Genomic DNA, 24,609 nt, shown 5'->3' on the forward strand with positions numbered 1-24,609 from the left:
CATGTTTTTTTGTGTGGAAGAAGTTACGAGACTAGAGAGTGTTTTAAGCCACTTTTTACTGTGGTAAGATATCTTATTTCCAGCTATTTAGAGTAGATCTGCCCATAGCACACATAATCTAACATCAAATATATACTTTTTTCAGAAAGGCTATTAGTAGCATATTGTTAGGTGCTGCCTGCTTTTGGATCTAGCATCGTTGCCTATCACTAGGCGTTTTATATAATGACATGAACTTTGCTTTAACCCTATTAAAAATAGAAAACGAGAAGACCGATGCCTCTGGAATGTCTATGTGATAATTTGATTCTCTTTAACCAAGTGGGCAAAGCAGCGAGTTACAACCAATTCAAAAATATGTAAATACAAATTCGTTTTAAATTTAATGCAAACTTTAAAAATGCTTATACGCCCATATCTATTTTTGTAGAACTATACACAGAATAGAACACCTTCTGGTTTGCCTTAAGAACGGCTAAAATTAGCAATAAGAGGTAATTATCATATAATATTTAGAGCTATCCTTTGACTTTGAAGGGGCTTAAGTGAATTGTTGGAGAACCTGCCCAAATGAGGAAGTTGTTCTCGAGTTTGGGAAGAATTATGCCTTTTTAATTTTAAGCCTCATCCGAAGGATCATGGATGACAAAAATAACAGCTTTTTTGACGACTTCAAATATTTACTCATTCCACAAGAAAGATAGTTTATCATCTACAGCAAAAAATCTAAGTGGATTGGAAGTTTCAGACAGAAGTCCATTTAAAAAAAAAGAGTGTAGGAGACAAAACGGAGCCCTGGGACACACCAGCGTTTATTTTGATAATATCAGATATCAGAACGCGTCCAATACTACTTGAATTGAAGGGTCTGAAAGGTAATATCTAACCTAACAGAGAAGATATTCACCAATACCAAAAGCATGCATTTTCGATAAGAGAGCTTGATGCCAAATCCTATGAAATGCTTTAAAAATATCAAGCACAATAATCCCACTCTTTTCAAAACGATGTTCGACTGTTTAGTGAAATAGACAATAAGATCTCCAATGAATGTATTGCTTCGAAAACCATACTAACGGTCATTAAGAAGCTTCCGTTTTTCAACATATTTTTTAAGCTGAAAATTATTCAGCGTTTCCATGACCTCAGAAACAAGGGACGTAAATGCAATTGGATGATAGTTAGAGGGAGAAGAGGATCGATTAGCCTTTTTTAGGGGTATGCTGGACTAATGCTATCCACTCGGAATGAGGCCTGCGTATAGGACAGATTCGTCCCAAAAAAACTCTTTTCGCTCTCAAGTACAGTAGAAGTCATGTCACTATCTGTAACGTCGAATTAACAGCAAACTTTGCTGCAAGCAAATTGGCTTTATCGATCGAGCTTACATAAGGAGTATCATTAAAACCTAGTGTAAGAATCGATGTTGACGTAGTTTTACGCAAATTGTTAACCTTTGGGACAATGTAGTATTTTCTGTCGTAATTTTAGGTCATGCGAAAATTTGATTCTTTGGATATGACCGTTTCTGATATTTTTGGATTCGAAGGCTTTCCGGGACAGAACATTGCTTTGCATGCAGTCAACTTGCTCCAGCCATCTCAGGCGTTGGACTTTTATCATTCTGGCTAAGTCTACGTCGCTGTACAAAGGATACAACTCCTATTTTCATCTTCTCCTTCACTCGCCTTAAATGCATACGGGAACGTAGATCACGCGAAGAACTTTTTTCTCGAAACGACCCAAGGTGCTTTGATCCGTTTTTGTTTTAGTCCAAGGGACAATAGGGGTCGTATATAGCTTATTTCTGAGCCGAACAAAACAGCTGTTAGTATGAATAACTCTTCGTTTGATCTCAGCGCTGGTGTTATTTTCTGTATGCATAACGGAGTCAAGGTAGACAAAGTCCCTAGCTACCTCAAAATAACGTCTGTCGACTGTGACGTTTTGACCGTGATATCGGTGTTGTAGGTTCTTTCTTGATGACGGTCTGTTCTTGTTTTGTTGTTTCTAAGATTTTTGGAGCAGAGTGAAATCGCACAAACGGACGAGTTTGCCAAGGATGCTAAAACTTGCTTTTCGTGTAAAAAAGTTCGATGTAGAGATGCTGTCACATTTGGCCTTGAAATCGATGAAAAGATTTATTTGATGTTCTTGGGATTTTCAAAAATCTTTTCCAATGTGATTATTTAATAGATTGTAGACTTTCTTGATCTAAATCCACACCGATAAGGTTGTTGACGATGGGCTTCAGAAATAAATATATATACCATCTCTGATATGTCAATTTGCCTCAGCAGAGATGTAATTTGATCGCTTAAAACTTTGAATCGTGAAGTTCCAATTCAAATTAAAAAAAATATAAATTAGGTGGGGCAACAGTCCGTAGACTATCAAGTGCCGATTAAAACCAAAACTGGTTCTCCTGCTTCACCCTATCGGTTCGGTCCCGTTCGAACACAGCCCTACTGAACCGCAGGGGCTCTGCTCCGCCTTATGCCATGACGTCCCGATTGTACAGGAGTCGCCTATCCACGGTTCTTCGTCTGACGTGGTAGATTAACGGGACTGCCAATCTATCCTGTATCAGACCGCATTAGTCTAAAAAGAGGAATGCCTCTGGTGGAATGAACCCGCTCAAGCGTGCACTTTCAAAATACTCGTCGTTCGGATAGAACGCCCCAAAAATTAAATTGTTGGTCGAAGACATAGCTCTTGCAATGCGACCTTGAACGAGTTTTATCACGAAATTGTCAATTCTGTTGATTCGAGCCCCGTTGTATAGGACCTCGTTGGAAAAGTAATGCACATAAGAAGACTCTGGTGTTCGATATAAGCCGGTACAGCGTCGGAAACACTGAAGCTCGAACACCCGAAACTTCTCCATCTGAGAAGGGGCAACGTTGAACCACACAGGACAACCATAAACGATCATTGGCCGTATGAGGGCCATGTAGCAAATTACCTTCACCCTGGGGTCAAGCCGACTGCTAAAAAACATTCGTTTCGTCAGAGCGAAGGCTCCTCTGGCCCTGGTCAGAGCAGCATTTATATGTCTGTCGAAATATAAATACTGATCTAACCAGATACCGAGGTACTTCACTACACTTTTGCTCGCTAATGGCTGACCGTGAAGATCAACGATGACCATCTTGCGCCAATTCTTACACGTATCCCTCTTGGCCCTAGCCAACGGAGTCCGGAACAGAATTGTCTCTGACTTCTGGACATTTATTTTCAGTTACTAGTCGCCGCAATATCGCTGAATCTTTTCGAAATCACGCTGCAAGAGAATTCTAATAACCTCAACCCTTCGTTCTGTACGCAATTAAATCGTCGGCGTACGCAATTGCCTTTGTAAGACTACCTATCAGATCGCTGGTGTAAATGCTGAAGAGAATCGGCGAATTCACCGCTCCCTGTTGAAGACCATTTTTAATTGAGAATGTTGTGGTAGAAGTTACATTGCCACTTTTGACAACAAACTTTCTACCGTTAAGCATATCATAAAGTATATACAACAATGGCTTGCTAATGCCAAGCCTGCTCAGTTTTAGGTAAAGACCCTCTAACCATACGGTGTCAAAGGCCTTTTCCAAATCAACCAGAACAGCACCTGTGCATTGTTGTTTTGATTTATTCCATTGGATATCAGAAACGAGTTTAGACGCAGCATGAATTGTGTCATGACCCACCTTGAACCCGAACTGTTTATCCGGAATTATTTTGTTGTCCGCAGTCCACTTGATGATCTTTTCGAAAACTTTGCTGATGCTCGGAAGAAGACTTATCGACCGAAGATTTGACGGGTTGGAGTTGTCCTTTCCCTTTTTCGGGAGAGGATGAACCACAGCGGTCTGGCTAATATGCATTATTCAGCGCATTATTGAAGAGCGTGGTGTAAATGTCAATTGCCTCCATCGGTAAATGTCTTAGTACAACGTTGGATATACCATCGACACCTGCTAACTTTTTATTTTTTATTGACTTGAAGATGAGTTGAAGCTCAACCTTCGTCACTAACAAGGGACTTGGTACCGTTTGCTCGGCGATTATGGCATTTGCCAAGGAATCGTAATTGAACCGCATGAAAACGCGGTTCTCAGATAGCCATTGTGTCATATCATTTCGAAGGTAAAAGTGATTAAGTAGGGCTCTGTTTTCCAGGTCGTGGTTGGGGCGAATGCTAACATTCACCTTGTACACTTGCTGGAAAGCAGCTCCCACCGCCTCCACTTTTTTCTTCGGATCTTCAACTATGTAAAAGTCATCGTCAAAGATGGTTAGTTCTGGATCTATTTGCGCTGTCCTGAGAACGTCTCTGTTCTCTTCAGTTTTTTGGAGTTTCAAACAAAGAATGTCATTGTCGTTCTTTTTCTTGAATATCTTGTTGATTTCAGGGATCATACTAGGGTCACGAGGGTGATTACCCACTTTGTCGGTAATTGTGAGTCAGCTGTCGTACAGCAAAGGATTCATAAAGGAGCTACTTCTTGGATACGATGGCTTTTCAGTAGCCAGCAGATCGACGAGTAAAACGCAATAACTTAAATACTTAAAGCTAATATCATCCAAAAGCAAGGAGTTCCAGCTAGCAACCATTAACAAGGTCTTTCCATAATTGTTGGATATTAAAATTTTGCCAAAAAATCGATGGAAAATGAAAAGAACTTCCATTTACAAAAAACCAAAATGACTGAACATGACAAAAAACAAACAAACTCAGTCCTTCACCATAGTTAAAGTTTTGTAAAGCCCAAGAGTAAAATTGCACATAATTATTTTTGTTTCAATTCAAATTTTGATATATGAACCTATGTACATACATCTAACCTACATAATAACTTTTATTTCATCCCTGATGTACAAAATTTCCTCGTTTTATGTAATCCCTCTCATAGACTGTGCTGTGTCAATTATTTTGATGGAAAATACACAAATTGCAAATAGAGCCTCTACATAAGCAAGGTTATTCAAATTCGCCAACAATAAAAAAAAATCCCGGAACGTGTTGTTTACCTCACGAACAAAATTATAACAATTTCATTTTAGGTTAGGTTACTTCACAAGCCGCTCCAAGGACACAATTACTCCAACCAAAAAATTATTATAGGACATCAACCAAGTATCTATAGCTGTAGGTTAAAGCTTGTTCGTTTCGACATAAAATTGAATTTAGGATGGTTTCGAATTATGCCAAATACTCGTTTTTCATTAAAATCAAAAAATATTCGTAGTATGAGGATTTAATTCAATTTTTTGTTTCAAAATAATGAATACCCATTATCTATTTTATATTTTAAGGGATGATATTAAAAAAAACATTGAATTGATGTGTCTCACTGATGCTTGACACCAAAAACAACGAAAAAAAAATATATTTAAATTAATTCCAATAAGAAATTATTCACGTATTTTATTCCGCATAACTGTCTGGGAATATGTCATCGCATCTAATGCCACACCTGTACGCATCATAGATCCACCGATGTCATTGAGAAAATTGGAGCAGCTAACACCATTCCCCCTATCAACATCTAACTCTAACCACACCTCCTGAGAAACCTTTGGAGATTGGAGGCACCTTTACGCTCTACCTTTCCTACCTACCTGGGCTTCCTTTAATATGTCCTACATGTGACATAGACGAAAAGGAATGGGAATTTTCTTCAAAGCCAACGTGTATTCTGATAAGATAAATCCATCCAAATAGAAATAGATATAGATAAAAAAAAAAGCAGGTAGGTAGGTAGACTGTAGACGTCTTGAATGATGCACGTTCGTGTCCTTTGTTCCAGTTGCGGTATCACGTTCACGTGCGGTGCGGATGAATCGTGAAGACGTTGCGCTTCTGATGGGGCTCATGGCTGATGGTTGGATGACTCCGATAGCTGGCTAGATGGCTGGCTGGCTTTCATGGAAGACAACAAAGATGATGATGACGACGATGATGGCGATGACGATGACGGACGGTATGTTCTACACTCTGACTCTGTACTTGTGTCGATGTGACATTAAGTGGAAAAATGCACGTCTAACGAGGTTGTAGACATCTTTTTCCTGTTTTTTTTTTCTTTTTAGTTCCCCTATTATTGTCGACTTCTTCGGTCGAACACCGACCCACGCCCATCAACTTGGCTACCGACCAAAAAAACGGCCATGCATAACTACTATACGAGTGTACTAAAATAAAAATAAAATACAAAGTATATCCCTCAAACTAGACTAAAGGTTTAAAGAAGAAACTTGTCATGACGGAACATTGGTAGAGGGTGTTTTTAAAAATTAAAGACTATTCGGAATCTTGAAATCGTCTATAAAGAATTATTAAAACACAAGGTATCATATCACAAAAAGCTATCACCTTAAAGATGAAATAGGTGAAGGAACAAAATGGGTCTGAAAAGATCGGAGTGAGATTTTTTTCTGCCATTGCTAATGCACCTCCACTATAGGCTTGTGAAAGAATGCAATCTTTTAGGAATGCAATCTTAAATGACTTCAATATAAAGATTACATTCATTATATTCACTTAAAGATTGCAACTTCAAATTTTGCAATCAATAATCATTTGACCTCAAAAATACTACAATCTTTCCAACCATTTGAATGCAATCAAATGATTGCAATCATTTGAGTCTTTTTCCTTTTATTTGCATTCTTTTGAAATCTTTGCACTTTTTTGCATTCCTAAACGAAATTTCACTATACAAAATATTCTTAAGTGGCTTCACCACACACCTTGCCAACCAATTTTCGGTGCCAGATACTAAGATTTTAAAATCAAAATTTCTAAAGTTTGTAGTTTAATTTGATTTAAAAATGCAAAAATTTCAAGTGAATGCAAAGACTCAAAATGAATTCTCAAGTCTTAAATGATTTCAATTGATTGCAGACAAATGATTGAAAATGATTGCAGTCTTTTCAAAGTCAAATGATTGGTGATTGCAAAATCTTAAAGTTCCAATCTCAAAGTGAATGAATACAATCTTCAAGTTGAATTCAAGATATGATTTATAATGATTGCATTCCCAAAAGATTGAATTCTTTTACAATTCTAATCTCCACTTAAAAACTAACCTTACCTTCATGAGACTTATTTCTATCCCACTTTAAGGATAAGAGAGTTTATTGAAGTTTGTAAGGCAGCTTAAACTAAGACGGTTATTAAATGAGGAACTTTAGAAATAAGCTATGATTTCTCACACTTAAAAGAGTCAACAAAGACACGGTGAATGTTTTTTTTTTGTTTATATGGTTACTACGGGTACTACGCGCACCCAGTAGTACCCGTGGCATGAAGGTTAGTGCGTTGGACTGTCATGTCAGAGGTCTTGGATTGGATCCCTGTGCCATCTAAGGTCCTTTCACGGGTACTGCCTCTTGCGAGGATTTGACAAATTCTCCAAGAGTAACTCTTGTCACGAAAAAGTGCTTTCTAAAATTAGCCGTTCGGATACGGCATATAAACTGTAGGTCCCCTCCATTCCTGACAACATTACTCGCACACATGAATGGTTGAGAGTTGTAAGTCACTAGGTCCTAGTTCTCAACGGATTGTTGCGTCACCTAATTTATTTATTTATACGCGCACTCAAGGGGATATGAATACCCTTATGATGATTAATCGCAGTGCGATCAATTAGGTTTGGTTTTGAATGTCTGCACATTGTAATGAGTGGGAAACATTGAGTCTGGTAAAGCAATCCACATTCGTGTAGTGCGACTAAAGAAAGAGTCTCTGTAGTTTACAGTACGTCCGAAATTGGACTCAAGGGTAAACTGATGAGCATTTCTAGAAGAACGGGTATTACGGTTGAATTATTTGCGGGGAGAAATGAAACTGGCTATTTCACTAGAGCATTGTTTATTGTTTAACCTTACGACGGGACGGTGCTCGAGAGATACAAAAGTTTCAGTTAGACAACGGCCACCTATCATTTTTAGAGCCCTTTTTTTTTATTTCTCTCTAGGAGACTCAAGAGGGTTATAGGAGCACCTGCCCACATATAGGAATTGTACTCGAGTATGTGATCACTCCGCAACAAGTGGTTTAAAATGCACATACCTAGGACTGAAAGCTGTTCGGTCTCCTCGATGCAAGTACCACTCATGGATAGTGGCATTGGGGAAAGGTTACGCTTTTGCGACAGTAGACAGCATTGAGTTTTTGAAGCATTGAATGCTACACGGTTTTTGATTCCCCATTGGACAATGCTGTCATGATCAGGAGAGAGAGAAGGAGAGCTTATCATACGCTGCTGTTGGTAGTCCATATCCGAAGAACAAGGATGAGAATCTAAAAACGAATATGAGAATCTGAGGGTACTGTCATCAGCGAAACAATTAAGTGGGTTAGAAGTTTCAGACTAAAGCTCATTTATAAAAATAAGAAAAAGTGTCGGAGACAAAACCGAGCCCTGGGGCACACCAGCGTTTATTTTGTGGATATCAGATTTGAACCCGTCCAATACTACTTGAATTGCACGGTCCGAAAGGTAATTTCTAACCCAACGAAGAAGGGATTCATCAATACCAAATGAACGCATTTTTGATAAGAGAGCTTGGTTCCAAGGAACTTCGTTCTTTAAGATATTTCTTAAGCTGAAAATTGATCAGCGTTTCCATGACTTTGGAAAAGCTTACGCAGTGGTTTTGCCAGCGTTGAAAAACACTTCTTCAGAACAATAGCGGGGATACTATCCGGGATTGTGAATGTGGTGGTATAAAAGATCATGGGATGACGTTATGTATTATTTATTTTAAACTTTTAAGCCGACTATGCTTGTTATGTCTTTTTACTAAGGTGTTTCTATTTCACCAGACGATATGATGAATGAAACAAAAATGTATGAATAAACGTTCTCATAAGACTAAGACTTCAATAAATAATCAGAAAAGTCATTTTAATACTGGAAAATCAAATTTTAATAAAATAACAAAGGGTCTTGAGATCCTTTTTTAAGCTTAGTTTCAATTTTTCACTTTTGTCTATGAGAGTTATCCTAAGAGACAAAGGCATACATATGAACACACTGTTTATGGGGGAGTTTTGTAAGGTGTCTAGTACCTTAAGTCGAATTCTGACACAAATGTCAAATTTGACAATTGAAATGTTTGTCATAATCGCATGAAGTTATTACCATATACAGTCCCCCACTTAACGCTTGGAAGCCTTAAACTTGTGTGTCCAACAAACCAAATAAAAAGAAAAGTTTGAATGTCTTCCAAAACTGGTTCTTAAGCTTTCCCTGTCTCCTTGGATTCGATCGGAAAAAGTATATTCAGCTCCACCAAATACGAAGAATGTTTGACTTTAAAGAAAACCTATATAATCCTTTATAAAAGTCCGAACGCGGTAAATAAACATCACTGTCTCCATATATCTATGTCGACTTTCTAAATAAAGTAAGAAATCGGAAGATATAAAACCACTTAAATGCACACCCTCTTAGTTTTGGTAGCTATGATAATGGGCCCTACAAAATTAAGTTTTTAATCGAAGCTTAAAAAAAAAGTATGTGCAAGGTGCATGTATATTCTCTACGCTGAATTCGGCTTAAGTGTGCCGTGCAATTCAAGACATCAAGGGTCTGAGGTACTGCCTCACAAAGAAGTGAATCTTGTTAGGGCACTATCAACCCAGGGCATAAGCTCATATTTCCTTTTGAAAGGAGCATTTAATTATATTTTGAAAAATAAGATGTCAAGGTGCTTATGTACACTTTTACTTGGCAGTGGCTATTAAATCGTATGATTATTCAAGCAAAGGAGACTCAAATTTCCGAAAGCTCTATTTTCAATTTTCAACCGTTTTAATACCGCTGAAGAACTTAAGTAGATTAGCTCGATTTTTGTGTCTAGTCGTGAAAGGCCATACTACCAATCAAATCAATGGTATAAATGTTATAAAGTATTGGTGAGTTAAGCACTCTTTCCTAAAGATCATAATGTTTAAAGAGTCAATACTGTAGTAAAAGTTACATTAGGACTTTTGACAAAAAGCATGAGGCAATAAGCCCGATGACATGCCAAATAACCGGCTTCAAAAAGAGGCTCACCAACTATAAGATCGCGACGGATTTTTCCATACTACCAAGAAGACAAGCGCGCAGCCCTTAACTAGTCGTAACCAAACTTCAACAGAGCTTTATTTATACATTTTTCAAAACTTGTTGAAACTAAAAGGTGAGTATAAAATGCCAAAGATTTTCTTGATTCAAGTTTTCTTTTTTCTTTTTCGGAAAAGGTTTAGTATAGTCTAATTTCTAGAGATAGACTATCAAGCTGTAGCTGTCATATGACACATTTTTATCAGTATACTTTGGCAAATCAGCAAGGTTTAAATTTCCTTCCAAAATTGGAATTCTATTTGACAAACTTATACACTTTATCAAATTAGCAATAAGGACTATTTCTGGCTTAACGGGTTTATGAAAAATCCAAATTGACATTTTTGGCTTTGGACGTATATAACAGCCAGATCAGAGGGGGAGAAAAACTTCTTGCATCGCCTTTGAAAACCCAAACGTCTTGCGGCATTTTTGGCGACATTGCGAATGTGATCGTTTCACAAAAGGTGATTGAGAAGGGATCCTCAGGGCAATATCGAGATGCTCAGTCTCCTCGATGCAAGTGCCATCTATGGATAATGGCAAGGGGGGTATATCTCGCTTTAACTATACAAGACATCATTGGGTTTTCGAAGCATTAAATTCAACGCGTTTTCTTATTTCCCATTGTACAATGCTATTTAGGTTGGAATTTAATGAGCTTATCATATTTTGTCGTTGGAGTTCCACATCCGAAGAAGAGGTATGTGAATCTGAAAACGAATATGAAAAGCTAAGAGTACTATCGTCAGTGAAACAATGGATTGGATTAGAAGTTTCAGACAGGAGATTATTAATAAAAATGAGAAAGAGTGTTGGAGATAGAACAGAGCCCTCCGGCACATCAGCATTTATTTTTCAGATTACTAATCCAAAGAAGGAGGGATTCATGAAAACCGAAAGCACGCATTTTCGATAAGAGAGCCTGATGCAAAACCCTATCAAATGCTTTTGAAATATCAAGTGTAATAATCTTACTTTCTTCAAAACGATGCAAAGATTTGTTCCAGTGTTCGGTGAGATGAACCATGAGAACACCAGTGGACCTATTGCTACGAAACCCATATTGTATGTCATTAAGAAGCTTTCGATCTCCGAGATATTTCTTGAGCTGATAATTAATCAGCGTTTCCATGACCGTGGAAAGAAGGGACGTAAGTGGAATTGGTCGGTAATTGGACGGATTTTTGTATATGTATTAATTCCACAAAAAACCCGAAGAGTCAAAGACCAGAATTACAAGTTTGTGTTTTTAGGTTTATCAGAATATACCTATGCTCTCTATGAAAGTTCCTTATCCCATATTACTCCAAGATCGGAAACCGAGGATACCAGAGGGACAGGAACATTATGAAAATGATAGATTTGAATGAATGAAGGTGAACGTTTAAGAGAGAACGCCATAGATTGACATTTTGTCACATTTACTCCAAGAAAGTTTTTGTTGAACCAGTTGCAAAAAAAGTGTTAAGGTCGTATTGAAGAAGCGAGAAGCTTTCGGAAGAATCGAACGCTTTGATCATTTTGATTTCGTCAGATTAGAAAGAGATTGCACAAAAGGAAATAATGATTCTCACTTCATTGATGGCATAAGTATAAACAAGATTGGACCGAAATGGCTGCCCTGAGGATCCCTTGATGATCCAATAATGGATCAGACACCCCGTTTCTTAAGACAGCTCTATATGTACGGATTTCTAGGTAACCTTTAATCCACTTAATAAACAATGTTGGAAAACCAAGAGCTTATCTTTTTAAAAGCCTTACTAAAGTCAGTGGTTACATCAATAACTTTGAAAATTTTGTCTAAAGCAAGGAGTGTTTAAAGACAAATTGAGTAAGATTAGTCGTGGTGGATCTGACATTTTAGAAGTAGTGTTGGAAAAGGGGAAACAACAAACTTACAAAGAATGTAAAGAAAATCGTAACCAATACTTTTAACGACCTTGGGTAATGGAGACAGTTTAGAAATCCAACACTTAATAGAGATATAATTGTTACAACCGTTTTTGAAAATTGGGACAAATTAATTCTTTCCACACAGAGGTAAAGATAGCTAGCGAAAGTAATAGTTAAAGTTTGGTGTTTACAAAGTTCAGTAGAGCATTATTTAAGAAAAATAGCTGGGCTTCTATTAGGACCAATAATAATAATTAGTGAGACGAGAGACATATGAGAGGAAAATGGATGAAATGGTAAAATTTTAGATCGAGTTCATCTAAATCCTGGCTAAGGGACTGGCGGAAAAAAGTACCAACAATATTAACTATTGTTTTTGGATTAGATAAAGATCTGCCAAGTAAGTTGAGTGCCAGATTTTCTGTTTCTATTATTGAATTGGTAAAAACACTTTTATTCAGTATTAAGACAAGTCTGCATCTTATGAACGTATAACTGGTAAAGAGATTGGCATAAAACGGAAAAAGAAGAAGTAGCTTATTGATAATAAATGAGAGGTATAAATTAAAAGGATATACCAGAGAAATTAGCTTTGAAGGTATGGAATAATGCCAAGTAAAAAATTGTACATTCGTATAGTGCGGCTGAAGAAAGAATCTGCGTCCGAAAGTGGACTAAAGGGTATACTAATTAGCATTCCTCAAAGTACTGATGTTCCGATTTATTTATTTGAGGGGAGAAATTTAACTGGCTATTCATTTTAACATGATATACCGAAGTCGTAGATGACTTGTTTGAATTTTTAACACTTCGTGCACCGTTCTCTTCATTTTTCTATTCGGTTCATTTGCAACGTTTCATTTGGCAACCCTGATACTTATTCATAGGTGAAAATGAATTTTCGTTTTGTCTAAAATTTCTCTCTGTTCTAGATGCACTAAGCTTCTAAAATATCTCTCCCGGTCACGGCTTACTCCTACTTATATGTTTGGTACATCGAAATTCCCTGAAACACTCTGTTTGTCACGTACTTTTTTGTATTGTGTGTAACTATGTATCTATTACACCTAAATACTTTGTGCATTTTGTTATAACCTCTAGAGGTGGTAAAACCTTGTAACCTCTTCGTTGCTCTGATGAGCAACCTGAGGATTGTAATTTGTAAAATGTCTCTTTTGAGGTTTGTATAACGTGAAACGTGTGCAGACACAGTCATCCCATTCGTTAAAAACAAAAATAAAACAAAAACAAAACAGAAAAACAGTCCAAAGTTTATACAAAACAGAATAAAAACGGAAGGACCCCATCACCACAGTAAAACCCACAGATAGAAGATATGTCAGGCGCAGAAATATAGGTAAGTACTTTTCACCACAGATGGCTTTTTTCAAAAACCAACTAAAAACAACAACAACAAAAAACTTTATAGACAAATTTTGTCCTTCTTTGCATGTAGATTGATGGTACGAGTATTTGTATATGAATATTACGTCTTTTTTCTCACGAAGCAACTTTGTCATTGAAATTTCATATTTTGCAATGGTTTCAAATTTGTGCCGCATAAGCCGCCATGACTAACCTCGCTCCGTTTTTCACCACCATCCACCGCGATTATATCCCAACGGATGCGGCGGCGGCGGTGGAGGATGGAGAATGCGCGTTTCTGTTCATGATTACTCATAGGAATTTGGGTGTAGTGAGAAGTCAGTCTTTCCTGTCAATATTTTATCCACCCCAACCCAACTACCTTTGCCAAGCCACCAAAGCTCCAGAGCACCATCAGGATTGTTTTAAAAAGTTCATGCAACAGGTTGCTTGTCATTTTGATTCAGATTCTTTGGTTGGATGGTTCGAGTGGGGCCGTTTCGCCATGGCTGCCACAGCCTCGCCGCCGCGCCGCACCGCACCTTGTGGATGAAATGACGTTTCTTACGTCAAAGGGTGGATGAATATTGGTTGGATGATGTAGCCCATCCCGAATACCTATGAACGATGAACGAAAAGTTCTTTATTGTTAAAGAGGATGCAAGAGATTAAACGATGTTAGAACTAGATTATAGAACTTTCTCATTAAATGTTTACTTAACAAAGTTTCAATCACTGAATAGACAAACAGCTTATTATTATTATTATTATGAGATGTTGGAAATACATATATTATTATGTGAACAGTGAGTCTGATGATGGATGATGAAGTGCGATGGCATGGAGAGGTGATGCTCTGATCTGATGGCAAAGTAAAGTATTTAAGTAGATAGATTCGAATTCGAGGATTCCAAGCCAAAATGGTTATGGTAACGGGTGCTTTACAAGAGTTAATACAACATAGTGTCATTCAAGCTTATGAGTTGTAAGTTGAGGGAAAAAGTTTTTTGCTTATCGCAAAAACAAAAACAAGGATTTGGTGCAGACATTTTAAATATATTTAACTCAAGGGAGAGGAAATTGATGTTTTTTCGAAGGGGAGGATAAATCAAAAACAACACTAACAAAAACAACAAAAAACACAAGTGATTTAAGGTGAAAACGCGGATTGCGAGTGAAATTATTTCACTTGAATACTTCAATTTTCATTTTTGTATATAGATAGTTTTTCAATTTCATCTCATTTAGTAATCATTATAAAGTTTAAGAAAATAATTGGAAAAGCTTCTAAATTGGTTTGTGTTTTTTTGTTTGAGCTGAAATAAAGGGAATACAATTAAAAATCCATTTCATAGAAAAAACGAATTCAGTTTTGAATTATGTTGACTTTTATTTCAAGTAAGTAAGTATTTAATAGTTAAGGAAGAAGGAAATGTAGAAAAGGGTGGATTTTCTAAGGAGCTCATAGTTTTTGTTTAAGAAATTTGATTTTCGATAACATTTTACTTACTTACTTACTTAAGGTGGCGCTACAGTCCTGTCTGAACTAGGGCCTCACCCAACAAACTTCTCCATCTAGCTCGGTTCCTAGCTATATGTCTCCAGTTTCGCGCTCCAAGTTGGGTGAGGTCACCTTCCACTTGTGCGCGCTGCCTGATCCGCGGTCTTCTTATACTGCGCTGTCCTGTGGGTGTGGATTCGAAGACTTTCCGGGCCGGAGCATTGGACCAAGAGCAGCATTTATATGTCTGTCGAAATATAAATACTGATACCAGATACCGAGGTACTTCACTATACTTTTGCTCGCTAATGGCTGCCCGTAAAGATTCTTACACGTATCCCTCGTGGCTCCAGCCAACGGACTCCGAAACAGAATTATCTCCGACTTCTGGACATTTATTTTCAGTTTCCAGTCGTCGCAATATCGCTGAATCTTGTAGCAATCACGCTGAAAGAGAATTCTAATAACCTCAACCTTTCGGGCCGTTCTGTACGCAATTAGATCGTCGGCGTACGCAATTGCCTTTGTAAGACTACCTATCAGATCGCTGGTGTAAATGCTGAAGAGAATCGGCGAATTCACCGCTCCCTGTTGAAGACCATTTCTAATTGAGAATGTTGTGGTAGAAGTTACATTGCCACTTTTGACAACAAACTTTCTACGGTTAAGCATATCATAAAGTATATACAACAATGGCTTGCTTATTCCAAGCCTGCTCAGTTTTAGGTAAAGACCCTCTAACCATACGGTGTCAAAGGCCTTTTCCAAATCAACCAGAACAGCACCTGTGAATTGTTGTTTTGATTTATTCCATTGGATATCAGAAACGAGTTTAGACGCAGCATGAATTGTGTCATGACCCGCCTTGAACCCGAACTGTTTATCCGGAATTATTTTGTTGTCCGCAGCCCACTTAGTCAGAGCCCTATTAATGATTTTTTCGAAAACTTTGCTAAAGCTCGGAAGAAGACTTATCGACCGAAGATTTGACGTGTTGGAGTTTTTGCTTCCCTTTTTCGGGGGAGGATGAACCACAACAAATGTAAATCCCTTGTGATACACTTACATACATATGTATTGGACTTTGCTAAACGAAGAAGTCTTATAGTGGTTTTTGTTAAGCCTAATAGGCTGTTCCTGAAATATCTTTGAGTTCTTCAAGATTTTTAGAAGTGTTGCCTAAGAATTTGTTTCTAGTGTGACAAAGTGGCATAAGAAGTGGCCATCACAGCCCTTGCACATATCGTCGGTACTACCGACTCGTTAGTAAGAAGAACTACCTTGCCTACCTTGAAATTCAAATGCGAATATCTTTAATATCAAGAATGTTTAAAAAATTAAGTATTACTTATTGTTCTATTAATTTTTTCATCTTGTTACTATTCTTCCAATTGGAATGACGTTTATTTTTTAACTTTATAATAAATGAATACTTTGACTTGAAAAATTTATAAGCATCGGTGGTTCAGTGGTAGAATGCTCGCCTGCCACGCGGGCGGCCCGGGTTCGATTCCCGGCCGATGCAATTCAGTTTTTTACTTCTGAGAATAAAGAACATTAAAAGATATGACTCAATCTCAACTTCTATTTCATTAACGTCATCGTCTTGTTCGCTGAATTTGAATTATGTTTATTCATTTGTTTAATCAAATGAATTAATAAACATTCAAATACGAACTTTTCACTTACCTGCTTTTTGAACTTCTGTTACTATGAGGCTGTTTTATTTCTTATACTCATCGACTCATCGTTATCGTCACACAAAGTAAAATTATTCCAACAGTCTGTCGAACAACAACAAAAACTATGTATTTTATTTATTTTTGTATCGTTTCAATTCACAGTGCCTTTTAGCAGAAAAGTTTGTAAGTTAATGTCGATTAGGGTTGAAAAATTGTCACAGTAGAGTAAGAACTGACGGTTTTTACTTATACTAAGCCAAATGATGTACATTGGATTATGAATTTTTCTTGATTCATATAACGCCCACGGCGCTGATGGGTTTGCCCCTGTCTAGTGTTAGTGGAATGTCTGATGGCTCGTGACCAAAAACAAAAATCAAACAAATAATTTATTAAATGCTTTAAAAATTTATCATGTGGGTAGGGTTTAATTAACGAGTGGAAATATGAGCTGAAACATTCTTTTTCTTTTCTTAAAATAATAAGTTAATTTATGTTAAGAAAAAGTAAGTGTGGTATGTTTCGTATAAGAAGAAGTCTCATTCAAAACGTGTTCGTGAAGTGAAGATTTGTGATGCAGAACTGAAGCAGAAGTGTTCAAGTGAATCTGAGGTGTGAAATCAGTGATAGTGTTTTTTATTTAAAGAGGTGCTGTGTATGAGAATGTGTTTGAAGTGATAGTTTTTAATAAAAGTTGAATTTTTGATTAATGTTAGAAAACATTTAATTAATTGTGTTAAATGTGATATGGATAATCATAATATGTGGCACAAGTTAGTGATTAATAAGTTTGCAAATGAGTGATTGTTATTAATGCGATTTAAAGTTTGAAAATTTCTTCATTACTAATTATTTTGTGAAACATCGTGAGTGAAGAGTATTAATTGAATTTGATAGGTGTTTAATAATTAATGAATCATGATTCATTGAAAAACTATAATTCTAGTATTGTGTTGTGTATCTTATCTAGCGACGCAAAGACGACGTCTGACAACCGCCACCGCTTCTAAAATTTTACAAGTACCTGCTCTGCGGTCCAATAATGAAATATATTTGATTGGTTTTAAGGATGTCTTAAAATAGAAGTGTTTATTAATGTTTTGTTTGGGTCCACATGTTTGCAATTATTCTAAACCGGATTGATATAATTTTTCACTTACATATCGCTTATTAAAAAGAATATCAACATAGGTACAGTAAATAATAAAAATATTTTGATAAAATTGATTGTAGAACTTAGGAATGTGGTTCTTGTTAACCGGGTTCAGCAGGTCTTTCTTTTTTTTAGCGAAAAGTCTAGGTCTCTTTCTATATGCTTTTTGGAGTAAAACTTCATAAACTTTTTTATTAACTTCCCATAGGAAGTTATTGTAATGGGTCCGATTTGTCAAATTGAAAATTTTTACATTTCTCGACATTTCAGGTTCAAATCAATTTTGTTATACAGACAAAAAGGCAGAAAGATGCAGAAAGGGCTCTCAAGAATATTGTGTGGGTGGTTTTTTTACCATAGCAGTTTGAAAAAAAAGGTGAAAATTTTGGTTAACCCTAAATATCTTACGAACCAAAAACGCTAGAGACTTGAATTAAATTTTATGTAATATATTGTAACGTAATACCAAACAGGTATATTTTTTAAAAAAAATCAATATAACGGTTTTTTTTATAAATCAATAAAACTGAAAAAAAAAATTTGTCACCTGCAAAGTTTTACGACTGAAATATGATTTCATCTCTAAAACAATTTTGTGCAACGAAGAATAATGTTTTTGACATCTGATAAAATGTTGAGAAAAATCGAATTGACAGTTTTTTTACAAAAAATAAAAACCTGAAAAAAAATTTATAAAAGTTGGTAAAAATTGATTTTCGACTCAAATATCTTTTAAAAACTTTGAGATAATAGGTTCTAACTAATTTTTTCTTATAAGAAATATTGTTTTCAACATTAGGACAAATTTTGAGAAAAATCGAATTGACAGTTTTTTTACAAAAAATAAAAACCTGAAAAAAAATTTATAAAAGTTGGTAAAAATTGATTTTCGACTCAAATATCTCTTCAAAAATTTTAAATATTGGCTTCAAACTAATTTTATCTTATAAGAAATATTGTTTTCAACATTTGGTAAAATTTTTAAAAAATTCGAATTGACAGTTTTTTTACACAAAATAAAACTCTAAAAAAAAAAAACAATAATTAAACTTGGTAAAAATTTACTCTCGGCTCAAATAGCTTTTCAAAAATATTGGCTTCAAACTTATTTTATTTCAGAGAAAATATTGTTTTCAATATTCAGTAATTTTTATATAAAAATCCAACAGTCCGTTTTTTCATAAAAAATAAAATCTACAAAAAATAGTGCGCAAATTTGGTAAAAATACATATAGACAAACTTTTAAGCAAGACAAATCGACAGACGGGATGGAAAGTTATCAGTGTGGGTCGCATCCTAGCCTCTTTTTTATTAGTTGAATTGGGGTGATCGCAACTGTCCGAATAACAAATTACCTCTGTGTCCTGCATTATAACTTTTACTTTAGAGCACATGTTCGGAGCTCATTAACCCCTTGTTGACCATTTGATTCGTCCCATGCAAAACATTAACAGCTATTATCGCGAAGATCATACATTGCAAAATTTAAAACATTTAACTTAGACTTATAGTATAGAAAAGAGACGTCTCCTTTTGGTATCTGCATCACAGCTTGTAAGTCATAAACCGCTACTACTCGGTTGAAGTTTTGTTTCAACGGAAAGTATCTTTTCAGATTGGTGCAGGTCGTAGCTTTCTTTTAAACCTTCTTTTTCATCAGTAGATGCGTTTTCGTATGCAACGCAAGTTTCGCGTAAATCTTTTCTCGACGTGAAATAGGAGATGTTGAAAAATTTGGTAAATACTTTATAAAATATTCCATTAGCCTCATTTTTTGCCTTACAATTGGATACATAATCTCTATGTATATTCGCCAGTGAACGACTTTGGTGTAATGGCTTTCGATTTTAGGATCTAAGTTTTAATGACTATTATGCTTTCCCCGTAAGAATGGCTCGAGCAAAACTTTAACTATTTTGCTTCTTTTTTCTTGAACAGTTCGGATTGTTCGATCTGTGATATCCAGAGTGTTTTTGAAAAAAAAACTTTACAGACCCGAACTTTTTCAGTTTCAGGCAAAGAAAAAAATAGTAAGCTTTGTTGTTGCTTCTTTCAGCTCGTATTCCTCCTATTGGACCTATAACTGTTATGCAATTGTTTATAAACTGTCTTTGCCTTTCTATATCTCCTAGGGACCAATAATCTGCAAGGCTTTGCTGCCTCTTTTTCTGGCTGATTAAGCAAGAGCACTGAAGTTTACATTTTTCACCACAAGAAGCTTTCAATTCCCTTTTCGTCTTAAACTTTTTTAATTTGGACGCAATTTGGTATTCCTCTCCGATATTTCTCTTTTTCTTTAAAATATTTTTTCCAAATTTTCTATATTTTTACTTCTTTTGATGACTTTTTTTGGGGAGCCTCACGAAAGTGGAAACTTCTCGCTGAGCAGACGAAAAACCAAATTGTGGGCTAGAAATAGACTTCGTCTTTTTAGATAAAGAGCTTTTAGCACTTTCACTGTCAACACTTTCTGAACGCTTATATTGTCTGTAGTTGAGTAGGTCCGCAATCTGCAGTTGAAGATCCTGAAGGAGATGAAGATGATGAAGAATTAGACGATGAGGAACTACATGAGGACGATTTTGATCTGTCAAGTATTCTTTTACTTTATCAACAGAAGTTGAAAAATGGTTTTGAGTTATAAATTCTAGAAAAAATTAGATCAACAAATTTGCTAAGAAATCATTTGTACGGACATAGCAGGATCTTTCGGCTTTTGCAAGTTTAACAGGTATTATTTACCAATATATGTTCTTTTTTGTGAAAAAAAGGAAGTAACACAAAATAACACCTAAGGATTTACAAATAATTGAATGTTATTATAAACAAGAACGTCATATTGTGACATGGTCCAAAATACAAAACTTCTATTTGACGAATAATTTTCTATCAATAAAGTCACAAGATAGAAAGCATGCCCTATGAATGGAACCTCAGTATTGTTTGCCCGATCCTGAAAAAAGGAGACCCTCTAAACTGCACCAACTATAGAGGAATCAGTCTACTTAACATTGCCTATAAAATCTTCTCTGCCGTAATATGTGAACGTCTTAAGCCCATCGTCAACAACCTGATAAGTCCTTATCAGTGTGGTCTTAGACCAGGAAAGTCCACAGTTGATCAAATATTCACATTACGGCAGATCCTTGAAAAAACCCAAGAACACCAAATCGACACTCACCATCTTTTCATCGATTTCAAGGCCGCATATGACAGCATCTACAGGGACTAGTTTTGGCATCCCTGCCAAACTCGTCCGTTTGTGCAGGATGACCATGGAGAATTCACGCTGCTCCATAAAGGTTGGAAAAAACTTAATAGAACCTTCATGTCATGTGATTTTTTTAACATCGTGCTTGAAAGAATAGTGCAGAGCTCACACTTCAACAGTTGAGGCACTATCTTGCAAAAGTCTATCCAATTACTGGCATATGCTGATGACATTGACATAATCGGAAGAACTCAGCGTGATGTCAATGGGGATTTGTGAGTATTGAGGCGGCAAAAATGGGTTTAACGGTTAATGAAGGCAACACAAAGTACATGTTGTCGTTTAGGAAGGACATACAACACCGACGTCTTGGTCGAAACGTCACAATCGACAGACGTAACTTTGAGGTAGTCAAGGACTTCGTCTATCTAGGCTCCGCTGTAAACGCAGCAAACAACTCTTGCTAACCGCTGTTTCTTTGGACTAAGAAAGCAATTGAGTGGTAAAGTCCTCTCTCGAGGGACCAAAGTGTTGCTATATAAGACCCTTATCATCCCCGTCCTGCTATACGGTGCAGCAGCATGGACCATGACAAAAGCGGATGAAAGCACCTTGGGTTGCTTCGAGAGAAAAGTTCTTCGTGTGATCTACGGTCCCGTATTCATCGAAGGGGAGTGGAGGAGAAGATGGAACGACGAGCTGTACGGGCTGTACAGCGACATAGACTTAACTAGAAGGGTAAAAGTCCAACGACTAAGATGGCTGGGTCACGAAGAGCGCATGGAAACCAATGCTCCAGCCCGGAAAGTCTTTGAATCCGCACCCACAGGACAGCGCAGTAGAGGAAGACCACGGATCAGGTGGCACGCGCAAGTGGAAGGTGACCTCACCCAACTTGGAGCGCGAAACTGGAGACATTTAGCTAGGGACCGAGCTAGATGGAGAAGTTTGTTGGGTGAGGCCCTAGTTCACACAGGACTGTAGCTCCACCTTAAGTAAGTAAATAAAGTCACAAGACAAAATAATACAATGAAAAATTTATTTTTTCTATGAAAGAATGTGTCACATTTCAAAATATTACGTACGCAAACCTCACATATTTTTTATTCTATACCGTCACAACACAAAATACTTACTGGAATAGAAAAAAAGATATCTCAGAAAATATGCCACTTTTGTAAAAAAATAAATGATGTGGTTACAGGTCAAAGCTCACAAAGAAATGAAAATATAACAGCATTTCAAAAAATCAAAAAATAACAATAATAACAAAGGCACAAGTACCCCCTACTCGTCAATTTTTGAACTATATAAATGACGTTAGGAATAAACCTTAAAGAAAAGTATTATGAACTGTATCACTAATCATGATCATTCTTTTTTATCAGCTAAACGTTATTCTTAATTATCTGGACTGGGTACAAAGTTGAAAACATTGGCGCACAATTTTAAACGACTTATGTAGGTGATAAAATCTTGGAAATTTTTCGATTTACCTAATTTAAAACGATTTTATCATTTTACCGTCTTTTAAAAGTTCGCTGAAGTTATCAAGGAAGAGTTAATTTAACTTTTTTTAAACCTATGTGACATCTGTCAATTATTTTCATAAAATAAGTGGGAGTTTCAATTAATAGGTCCGTTTAATTTTGTTTGTTTTGTTTTTTTTTTCACGAACTGTCATTATTTGGACATGTTCGGATGTCAGTTTTGTTTTAATAAAAGGAAATAAGCAATTTACTAGTAAGATAATAAAATTGTAAGCCCTTAATAATTGAAATTTTGCACCATTAACTTTAAGATTGAAAGGATGCAAATGAAAAAAATTATGACGAAAGTAAGGATGGAGTTAATCGTTGTAGCAAGCCAAACTAAAATTATTGCTAAGGTAAGCATAAACAGGGAAATAAAAGTCGATTAAATTTCTTGAATGCCTGTGCACTGACCTACATACCTAAATGGCAACAAAGAAACCCTTAACAATGGAGAAAATGAAAGATAGTTATGTGTATTCTTATAAAAAATTCCTAACTCCTGTAGTTCAAATAATTTTAGTATAAATATACGTACGTACGTACTCAAATTTATTTAAGTAGAAAGTTTTACTCCTTGAACATTTTAATTCTTATGAAAAAATAGAAATGTATTTTTTGAGCTTAGAAGGTAAGGCCGAGAAATACAGCTGTTTTTTTTAAACACATTATAAAATACATACGCCTAAAGGCTCATGCAACCTTATAAGTCCTTATTAGTGTGACTTTAGATCAGAAAAGTCTACAGTCGATCAAATATCAGCCTTGTCTTGTTTTGGCATCTCTGCCAAAAAGGCTGGAAATAACTTAACCGAACGTTTTGAGGTCAAAAAACGTCGAAACCAAAGGCTTTACCTTTCATAAGAGTAATCGGTAGAACTCAGCGTGGTGCGAATGGAGCTATTGTAAGTATTGAGACAGAGGCGACAAAAACTGGTTCATCGGCTAATAATGAAAAAATGAAGTACATGCTGTTATCAAGAAAGGACATAAGACTTCGAGGTGAAAGCGTCACCATCCACAGACTTAACTATGAGGTGGTTATGGACTTTGTCTATCTGGGCTCCGATATGAACGCAGAAAACAAAAACCAGCGCTGAGATCACACGAAGAATTACTCTTGCTAGCCACTTGCTTCGAGTAGTAAAGCCCGCTCGCGAAGAACCAAAATGTCGCTACATAAGACTTATATGATATCATCCCCGTCTTGATATACGGTACAGAAGCTTGGACTTTATAAAAAGCAATAGAGAAAAGTTCGCCTCGTGATCTATATATGTGGTCGCGTATGCATAGAAGTTAAGTGGAGGAGAAGTTTTAGCGACAAGCTTTATGGTCACCAAATAAATGTCCCTTGGTTTAAAAAATATTTAAGGCTATTACACGATGCCTCACGACTCACATGAGTGCGAAAAAGAAAGCAGATGTGAGAAATTGAGATGCAAAAAAAATGTCCGGTGAGTCTCGATCAAATTTTTAGTAGACTCACTTTGACATTTCTTTTTTCTAATATTCGTTGTTACTGTTCTTTTTCATTCGATTTTCTTTTTGATCGGATAAATGACATCGAATTTGTTTGGAAACCAGAGAAGTGTGTAACTTCAACAGCTTTAATAAATTCTCGGAACCAATTTTCAAAATTTAATTTATTTTGTTTTATAAATTTTACTCAACTTGAAAAATTAAAGCCAACGAGAAGGAGGATTCAAAACAAAACAAACAATAATTGTCAAATTTGGGGTATGGGGCACTAGGCAACGTGTTATAGCGCTTGCCACACCGAATACAAATTTATAAGGAAATACAAAAGTGAGTCGTGAGTCAACGTGTAATAGGGGACTTAATAAGATACATATTTCTATGAAAAAATATCTAAAAAAGACCACATCTGATCTCCCCGACGGGGAATTGAACCCCGGTCTCCCGCGTGACAGGCGGGGATACTGACCACTATACTATCGAGGATGTTGAAAATTTCATGACAGACTTTTAACAGAAGTTTGTTGAAATATTTGAATACCGTTATAAGTTGTTAGTTGAACATGAGTGAACATTTTATATAAATAGCTCCTTTTTGCAAAACAATCTGAAGCAAATAATAAAAAAGAAGTTACAGACGGGTTAAAAAGCGTTCAGGAACTGCCTTTAGGTTA

At 36.2% G+C, this 24,609-nt stretch overlaps 1 protein-coding gene and 2 non-coding genes across 4 annotated transcripts in view; 1 reads left to right on the forward strand and 2 right to left on the reverse strand.

Moving 5' to 3' along the window:
• LOC129948958 (putative mediator of RNA polymerase II transcription subunit 29) overlaps nucleotides 1-24,609 on the reverse strand; it is a 207,471-nt gene that overhangs the window by 80,585 nt on the left and 102,277 nt on the right. The window lies entirely within an intron of this gene.
• Nucleotides 16,332-16,402, forward strand: Trnag-gcc (transfer RNA glycine (anticodon GCC)). Its single transcript has one exon. It is a non-coding gene; the product is annotated as a tRNA-Gly (tRNA).
• On the reverse strand, nucleotides 24,350-24,421 carry Trnad-guc (transfer RNA aspartic acid (anticodon GUC)). Its single transcript has one exon. It is a non-coding gene; the product is annotated as a tRNA-Asp (tRNA).

The sequence above is a fragment of the Eupeodes corollae genome, chromosome 3 (genome assembly GCF_945859685.1).
Source record: "Eupeodes corollae chromosome 3, idEupCoro1.1, whole genome shotgun sequence".
Classification (NCBI taxonomy): domain Eukaryota; kingdom Metazoa; phylum Arthropoda; class Insecta; order Diptera; family Syrphidae; genus Eupeodes; species Eupeodes corollae.